Here is an 8,772-nt window from a genome sequence, read left to right on the forward strand (position 1 = left end):
TAGAAGGAAGTTATGGCAGCCGTTTAAAACCAAATAGACAAAAAAAAAAAAAAAAAAAAAACAACAACAAATAGACAAAAGGGTGCCTGGGTGGCTCAGTGGTTGAGCATCTGCTTTGACTCAGGTCATTATCCCAGAATCTGGGGATCGAGTGTTGCCTGTGGTTCCCTGCAGGGAGCCTGCTTCTCCCTCTGCCTGAGTCTCTGTTTCTCATAAATAAATAAGAATCTTTTTTAAAAATAGACAAACTCTTGGGCAGCCCGGGTGGCTCAGTGGTTTAGCACCGTCTTCAGCCCAGGGTGTGATCCTGGAGACCCCGGATCCAGTCCCACATCAGGCTCCCTGCATGGAGCCTGCTTCTCCCTCTGCCTGTGTCTCTGCACCTCTCTCTCTCTGAGTGTCTCTCATGAATAAATAAAATCTTTTAAAAAATGGACAAACCCTTTGCTTCTTTTTTTTTTTCTTTTTTAGATTTTATTTATTTATTTGAGAGAGAGTGTGTATAAGCAGGGGGAGCTACAGGCAGGACCCGGAGAGGGAGAAACAGACTCCCTGCTGAGCAGGGAGCCCAATACAGGGCTCCATCCCAGGGCCTTGGGATCAGGGCCTGAGCTGAAAGCAGACACTTAACTCACTGAGCCACCGAAGCACCCCAACTCTATGCTTCTTGAGCTAGTGACAGTTCCTCCAGGGCTCAGTCTTCTTTGTTGAGAGCAGAGGAAGGGAGGATAATAGATGGCTTAGAGAATTTGATGATTCTTATCTGGAGAGAATGAATACCAATGACCAGGTGGTGTTCCAGAAAGACTTGTTTTCTCCTTCCTCCTTGGTTCAGGTTATCTCTGATTCACTCAAACCATCTGGAAACCGAGCCTGTCTTTCAACAATTTGTCTTTCAAATAAGCATCTCTCCAGGTTCAGCCCAGATAACCTGCAGCAATCACCTGAGGTGCTTGTAGGCATGTTTGTCCCTGGGCTCCCACCCAGACCTGCTGACTCCGAATTCCCATGTGTGCCCAGTGGCCTAGGTGATAACGGAGGCAGGAGGCACAGCGAGTCAGCAACCCTGTGAAGCAGGAGGGAGGATTGGAGGCCCCGAGAGGAGAAGCCATGCAGGGGATACTCGGGATGAGCCCTGGCTTTGCACCTAGTGCTCCAGTATGTGACCTCACGCCAAGAAGCAGAAGCCAAGAGGAAAGAAGGCCACCCTCGCGCTCCTTCCCAGCAGCGGATATAGGAGCCAATGTCTGAGCCAGAACTGGCTCCTGAGGAGAGCAGCTAGGAGGAAGCCCTCATTTGAACAAGAAACCAGGGCTGGCAGGAGAGCCTGGGTTTCTGGATCCAGGGCTAGGAGGGAGCGTCTCCAGACGTAGCTGCTGAGGCCTCCGCTGGGCCTCTCGCCACCATCTGAGTTAGAGGCAGCCCCCTGCCCCTGGCTGAGGTAGGGCAGCTCGCTGAAGTGCCCGTGCCCCCGAGGCCCCACAGCACCCTCAGACCCGGCCACCCACGTCGCGAGGGCTGCCCTTGCCCCGGGGTGACTGCTCTCTAGAGCCTTGTTCTCCGCGGGGACTTGTTAGGGTCAAGTCAGGTCACGGTGAGCAGCGGGGGCAGCGGGGTGGCAGCGGGGGCTTTCTCCTGGGCGTCCGGTGCGCCCCCAGCCCAGTGCTCACATCCCGCAGCCGTCAGGTGGAGCCTCATCGCCTCGCATCCATCGCAGTGGGTGCCGGGCGGGTGAGGGGGCTCTGGCGGCGGTTGGAGCCCCTCAGGGCGCCTCTCATGGATCACGCCATCTCGTACACCTGTGGCACATTCGTCATGACCCCACCGTGCCCACAACCACGCGCTGAGCAGCTACCCCAGAGGATGTGGGGCCCAAAGAGTCCAGGGCCATGGGTTGTCAGACACCAGACAGCCCGGCCAAGCGCAGCTCCCACCCGGGTCCCTCACCTGCCCTCCGGCCACACTCACCTGGGTCATTCCTTGAGGCCTTCTCTGCCGGTGCTTGCTGCTCCTTCGCTCTCCGCCTGGCCGTCTCCGTGGCTCGGGCCACCCTGCTGCCACCAAGCAACGTTCCCAGGTCTCCTGCTCGTCTGAGGCCATCCCGCCTGCTTGTTTCTTCAATGCCTTGAGGTTTCCTCTCCAGCCACAGTGGTCACCTCCCTCCCTGTGCTGTGACGAGGACGTGTCCTCTCTAGGCCCTATCCGTCCTCTCCTGGCGGCCAGGCTGCAGCCCTTGGAGAACATGACCGAGGCCCGCTCCCCCCCACCCCCGCTCCTCCCCCGCCGCACGGAGCCCGGCTCTCAGGACCACAGTAAACGCTGGCTTGCCCAGAGAACCAACTCACAGAGTCCCGCTGGGCCGTTTGGTTTGGTTCGGTTCTGTTTTGTTTTAGTGACGAGGCATTTTTACATTTAGGAATTAGGACCATGCATAGAGAAAGCCCTCAATCCATATTTGCTCATTTTCCCTGTTGTTCCTCCTTACAAGCTCCATATCTCCTCCACCCTCCCTACTCATTAGTTGTCTCCAAACCCCCGACAGCAATATGCTGGTGAGGCCGAGGGCTGATGCAGATTGAGCATTTCCTGTACAATGTGAGTAACAATTTCCTGTATACCCGACACCCTCAGTGAGGTAGGTTCCAGTACGCCCACTCCATGGATGAGGGGGCCGGGGCTCAGTCAGGAGAAGAAACTTGCCCAAGAACAAATAGCAAGGTTTAAACTTGGTCCCAGAAAAGTATGTGTCGTGTGGTCCCACAGGTCAGGAGCATCTGGGAACCTACTAGCAATGCAAACTCATGGGCCCCACTCAAACCTACTGAATCAGAAGCTCTGGTGGTGGACCTCGGAGGCTTGCAATGCTCATTCAAGTTTGACAGTCACTGGTTTGGTGACTGGGATGGGTGCTGGTCCCCTGAGTGGAGGGCATGGGTCACCACCTGGCACAGCTGGCCCTGTTCTGCCAGGAGGGCTGCCTCCCACAGAGCCCTGGGCTGTGATGGGTCTCTCTGGGGCAGAGGGTGAGGAGATATGAGACGGGGCTGAGGCTTGCTGAGGAGCCACATGCCACATGCCAACCTTGCTTTGTGTGATTTATGAGTTTCTGCCCCAATAGCAGCCACAGATGGCTGACATGGTTATAGTAGAGCTCCCACCCCAGAAGATTCATTAATCAAGGAATCAGTGGTGCACTCTCCCCCTGGCCCCAGCCTGAAGGATGGGCAGACATTTTATCATGAGTTATGTATGTGGTTAAGTTCTCTCCATGGACCATCTGACCGATGACATTCTTGGCCAATCCCATAACGTACTCACCAGGCACTGAGCCTCCCACGTTTTAACTTCTTTAATTCTCACAGCAGCTCTGCCAGCTAAGTGTTCTCATTAACACCCCGTTTACAAGTTGGGAAACTGAAGCGCAAAGAGGTTAACACCCTTCCCCAAGATTACCCAGCCAGTAGGGGCAGAGCCAGGATTTGAGACCATGAAGTCTGATCCAGGCTCCGTGCTCTACGCTGTCCTTTATTGCCTTTCACAGATGAGTTCATAGCCTCATACCAACACTCACACTTCTGTATTGTTCTGTCCCCATCTTGCACTTCAGGAAACTGAGGTCCCGTCCAAAGCTCTTAGTCTCAGTCTGGAGCCCAAGACTTGTCCTCTGCCACCCCACATCCTTCCACAGCTGGTTTGTAGAAGCCTGGGAGGGTGCCCAGGGCTGACTCATCACCTACAGATGTAGAAAAGACTGAACAGCCGATGAGCCCTAAGTCACAGGGCAAGGCATCGGGAGCACCAGGACTTGATGGACCAGAGAGTGTGATGGTGCTTGTGACAGGGACAGAAGCAATTGCTGACGACTCTAGGTGTCTGGCTCCACGTGTCTTCTCTGGAGCTCAGGAGGGTGAGACCCTTAGCATGACCTGACCCCTCAGGCTCAGGGCTGCTTTGCCTTCTCCCTGCATGATGGCCAGGGCTTTTATTTTCCAGATGCATTATTTCTCTTCGGACAAAAGCCTTGTGCTTGTTCAGGTAGAGTTGCCTTCTGCAGATCTCTGTCACTTTGGCTCTATCCACTTACAGTGGGGGATTTGAGGGTGCTTTGTGTGGCCCAGGGGTTCACCCACAGTTTGCACAGGAATCTGGGTCTTCCTGTGCTCATTAAGCAGCTGGGCTGATGAAATTTATTATAACCAAATGTGTCCGTCCTGATTAGGTCTTGGCTGATTTACTGTGTGTCCACAGGGGTGGAGATGAGAGCTCCAGCCTTGTACCAAAGCCTTGTAGTAAGACAACATTTGTTCCACTTCTGGCCCAACCACTTATTTATGAGCCCGGTGAACTCTGGCAAGCCACTTAGGCTTCCTGAGCCTTAGTGTCCTCAGCTGAAAAATGGGGGTGTCGTGGGGGAAGGTCAGATGAGAAAATAGGTCTGTGCCCAGGTCTCATAAACTGGGAAGCATGTACAGCAGTCTGGGAACCACAAGGGAGTGTTTCTCTGACCCTGGGGCAGGCCAGAGCTACCAGACCCCACGGCTATGGATTTTCCAAATGCTAAGGACAAGGATGTGCTCCAGCCATCAGAGCTCAGTCATGGGGCTCAGGGGCCGGGGTGGGGGTGGGGGTGGAAAGCTGACTCAGAAAGTAGAGATGAGGAGTCCAGGGGTCTACCTTGTTCCTGAGCGGGAGACTGCTGATTTGCCCAGGAGCATATTTTGAGTGGCACTTGCTTTTATCTTTGAGAAGCAAGAAAAGTAGATCCAGCAGGGGACTTGATGTTACAAGAAGGCTTTGAAAATCTTCAGACCAGTGGAGTAAGCCAGGATGGGAGCCAGGAGGGAGATTGAGGCAGGAAGAGTGGCTCTGTCTGGGATCTCCAGAGCAGAGCTGCCTCTCTCTCTCTCTTCTGCATCCCCACCTGCCATGGAGCAGGGCTCACTGGGCCTGCCCCCTGGAGCAGAGGAGATGGGGACTGTGGTGACTGTCCTAACCCAGGGGGCTCTGTCTGTGGAGGACACGCAGGATGAGGCCTGGCCACTCTCTGAAGGCCTCAGGGAGGCCACACGGTTAAGAAGGCCTCACAGATACTAATCAGTGACACAGAGAAAGCCATGGTTGGGAGGCTCGTCCTCAGCCCAGGGTTCATCCTTCCTGGCGAGGCAGGAAGAGCAGGGGCTGTGGAGCCAAACCTAGAGCTGAAGCCTGGCTCTTTCTCTTAGTAGCTGGGCAACATGTGGCAAGTTACTTTACCTTTCTAAACCTCAGTCCTCTCACTGGTAAAACAGGGATAATACAACCCGCTTCTTAGGGATATCACGAAATTTGAATGAGCTGACAGCTGAGGATGGGTTGGAATAAAGAAAGAAAAGGGGGCATGGAGGACAGAAGAGTGCCCAAACTCTTTGACAGGGTATTTGTCTTCTCACAGCTGGACCACCAGACCCTCACACAGAGAATATGGTCACTAAGTGTTTGTGAATGAATGAGTGAATGAATAAATGAATGAATGAATGAATGAATGAAGCTCTATGGGAGGCAAATGAGTCTCCCTGGGAAGGCCTTGACTGCAACCTAAGCCCAAGCCCTCACCTGGGGTTCCCAGGACTCCAAAAGGGGCATGTATTCAAGATAGACAGGTTAGGCTTGTTCACTTCACAGATGGAGGGGTCCTGGCAGGGGTGGAACTGAGAGACAGACAAATGGATGGAATTTATGGGCGAGAATGCCTGAGATTCTCCACCTCCATCCCTAGCCACTGGGCAAGGGGCCTTCCTAGAGGTTCCCTGAGTGTCCATGCTTCCCCCTTTCACCGTGAATCAGGGTTGAATCAGAGTTGTTTGTACTTTCCTAGGATGCAAACTGCATAGAGACATGTCCACAGCACCTTGTACAGTGCTTAGCACATGCTACGTGCTCGATAAATGTGTATCGAATGAAGAAATGAGTATAATAAAATGGCTATTCTCCCTGGGGGCTGAGAAGCTCTGGTCTTGGAACACAAGGTTTGGGACGCATGTCAGTTTGTTCTCAGCTTTCTCTTCTAATCTGGCTGTTGATTTGGGTTTTTAAGGAATCAGATGAGGTCTAACCAGTGAAAATTCCTTTTCATCAGGCACAGGAGACCCAGCATTTGCAAGTTAATGCCAAATCAGTGTCTGATTAAACAATGCATGTGAGAGCAAGGGGAGACAGCAGAGATGATGCAGCAAATTCAGATGGGGATGCAGGGACCTGGTGAGAAAAGTGCCTTACATACTAATGAACGTGTCAAAGGCTAGGGCAGTGAGAACTGCAGCTTTGAGATTATCTCAGGTTTTAGTTTAAACCGGCAGCAGAGAGAAAGGACGGAGGCTTCTCTGCGCAATAAGCTGTGGTCTTCCTGAAGTTTTGGTCCAGGGCCAGGTCTCTGGTTCACGATATGGGAGTCTTTAGTTTATTTGCATACAAATTGCTAACATCAACAAAGTCTTTGCTCAAGCAATTTTTAAGTAAAATGTTATTGCTTCCCCGAAGGCTATAATTCCTTGGTTTTTCTCCTCAACATTCTTCTCACTTAGCCACTCACATTGACCCAGATCTTCCAGCCCAGGAGTGTCCAGAAGAGTGGAAGAAGCCAAAGGAAGGGAGCAGGTGGCTGAGTAATCAAACCCGCTTTTCAGGATGCCCAGAACTTGACCTACAGGTTTTAAGTATTATTTTGTTTCATCTTCAAGCCAACTCTGGGGGGTGGACACTATTACCATCTCCAAGGAAGTCAAGGTCAATAAATGTTCTATGAGTCGCTCAAGGTCACACAGCCAGGAAATGGCAGGGCCTGGACTCCAAGGATGTCCGGCTCCTAGAATTACGTTCTTAAACTAACCATCCCTGTAAATCACCCACTCTGTACATTTCTTTAAATATGTAAGATGGTCCTGTACAGTCTGTGATAGTGGGCAGGGGCTATTAGTTTGTCCCTGAACTATTTTCCACTCTGAGTGTGCTGGGGAATTTTCTGGAGTTACCACTGGAGTAGAGCTGGCTACATAATTTGCAGGGTTCAGTGTAAAATGAAAATGTGGTTCACCTCATTCATAAATTATTAAGAATTTCAAAAATGATGACAGCAGCGTTGGTCCCTGAAAGCCCTGCGTGTCATACAACTTCCGGGTGCAGAGGTTGTATACCTGTGAAGCTGGCCCTGAGTCAGGGTTCTGGGTGGGACCTGCCTTTAGGTTGGGCACACGATAAACATTAAACATGTTGGCTAACTGAATGGATCAATTCAACAAATATCCATCGACTGTTATATACCAAGTTGCATGCTAGGCACAGGGGATATAGCAGTAAGCAATATGTGTTAAATTCCCTCATCCCATGGAGCACATATTCTAGAGACGGAAAAACAAGTGAACCAAAAGACGAACAAGATCATTTCAAGATACTAATGGGTGTAACGCAGAAAGTAAATGGGGCCGATGTGATTGTGTTGCTAGGAAGGTAAGGGCTAAGTTTAGATGGGGTAAGAGTTGGCATGTGATGCAAGACCTGCATGATGGGAGCCAGCTGGAGGATTCTCTGGGGAAGAGCGTTCAGGCGGAGGGAGCAGGGAGTGCAAGGCTTTGCAGGTGTGGCCCTTGGCCTGACTGCATGGGCACTGTAGGTGGAGTGGCTCCATCCCCATCAGAGACCCTCTGTGGGAAGCTAGGGTCCTGAGCTGTGTCCCTCCATTTGTGATAGTCCCCTGCCTACCGGTCTATCCTGTGTGTGCTACTCACTCTCTCAGTGTCTGTGCCAGTGTCCCTGGAATTCTGTAAAAGCACCAACTTCTTTACTGCTTAGAGCTTTTGCACCACGGATCCTCTGCCTACAACACGTGTCCCCCACTCTGTCTGGCTCTTTCTCATCTTTCAGATCTCAGTGTAAATGCCAAGCCGTACAGGGGCCTCTGCCCATCCAAGCTCAAGTAACTCAAATATCATTCTGTTTTGTGAAACTCTCATGATTTCCTTCACAATGGTAGCCATGTCAGTGTCTAGTTTAGCCTGTAAGGACTGTGAGGGTATTGTGGGCCAGTTTCATTCACTATGAACCTGACAAGTTGATCCCCATGCCCCTTACTCCTTTATACTGGAAGCAGTGTTAACAGGCAAGTGCAAGTGGGAGTAGCTCCTTGATGCCTGCTAAATGATTTGCCAATTAATAAACACATACTGAGAACCTATTATTTGGAAGGACTAAGGATTCCAATATGAAAGATTTAATTTCTCCTTCAAAGTGGGACACCCGGGTGGCTCAGTGATTGAGCATCTGCCTTCACCCCAGGGTGTGATCCTGGAGACCTGGGATCGAGTCCACATCAGGCTCCCTGCATGGAGTTTGCTTCTCCCTCTGCCCGTGTCTCTGCCTCTCTCTCTGTTTCTCATGAATAAATAAATAAAATCTTTTTTTTTAAAGATTTTATTTATTCATTCATGAGACACACACACACACACACAGAGGCAGACACACAGGCAGAGGGAGAAGCAGGCTCCATGCAGGGAGCCCGATGTGGGACTTGATCCCAGGTCTCCAGGATCAGGCCCTGGGCCAAAGGCAGGCGCTAAACCGCTGAGCCACCCAGGGATCCCCCAATAAATAAAATCTTAAAAAAAAAAACAAAAAAACAAAGAACAGAGAATATTGAGGGAGGTGGATAAATCACACCAGCAATTCCACACAGTGAGATAACAGCCATGACAGAGGACGCTACTAGAGCCTGGAAACTAGGTAAGTAGAGGATTTGGTGAT

This window comes from Vulpes vulpes, chromosome 6 (assembly GCF_048418805.1).
Source record: "Vulpes vulpes isolate BD-2025 chromosome 6, VulVul3, whole genome shotgun sequence".
NCBI lineage: Eukaryota > Metazoa > Chordata > Mammalia > Carnivora > Canidae > Vulpes > Vulpes vulpes.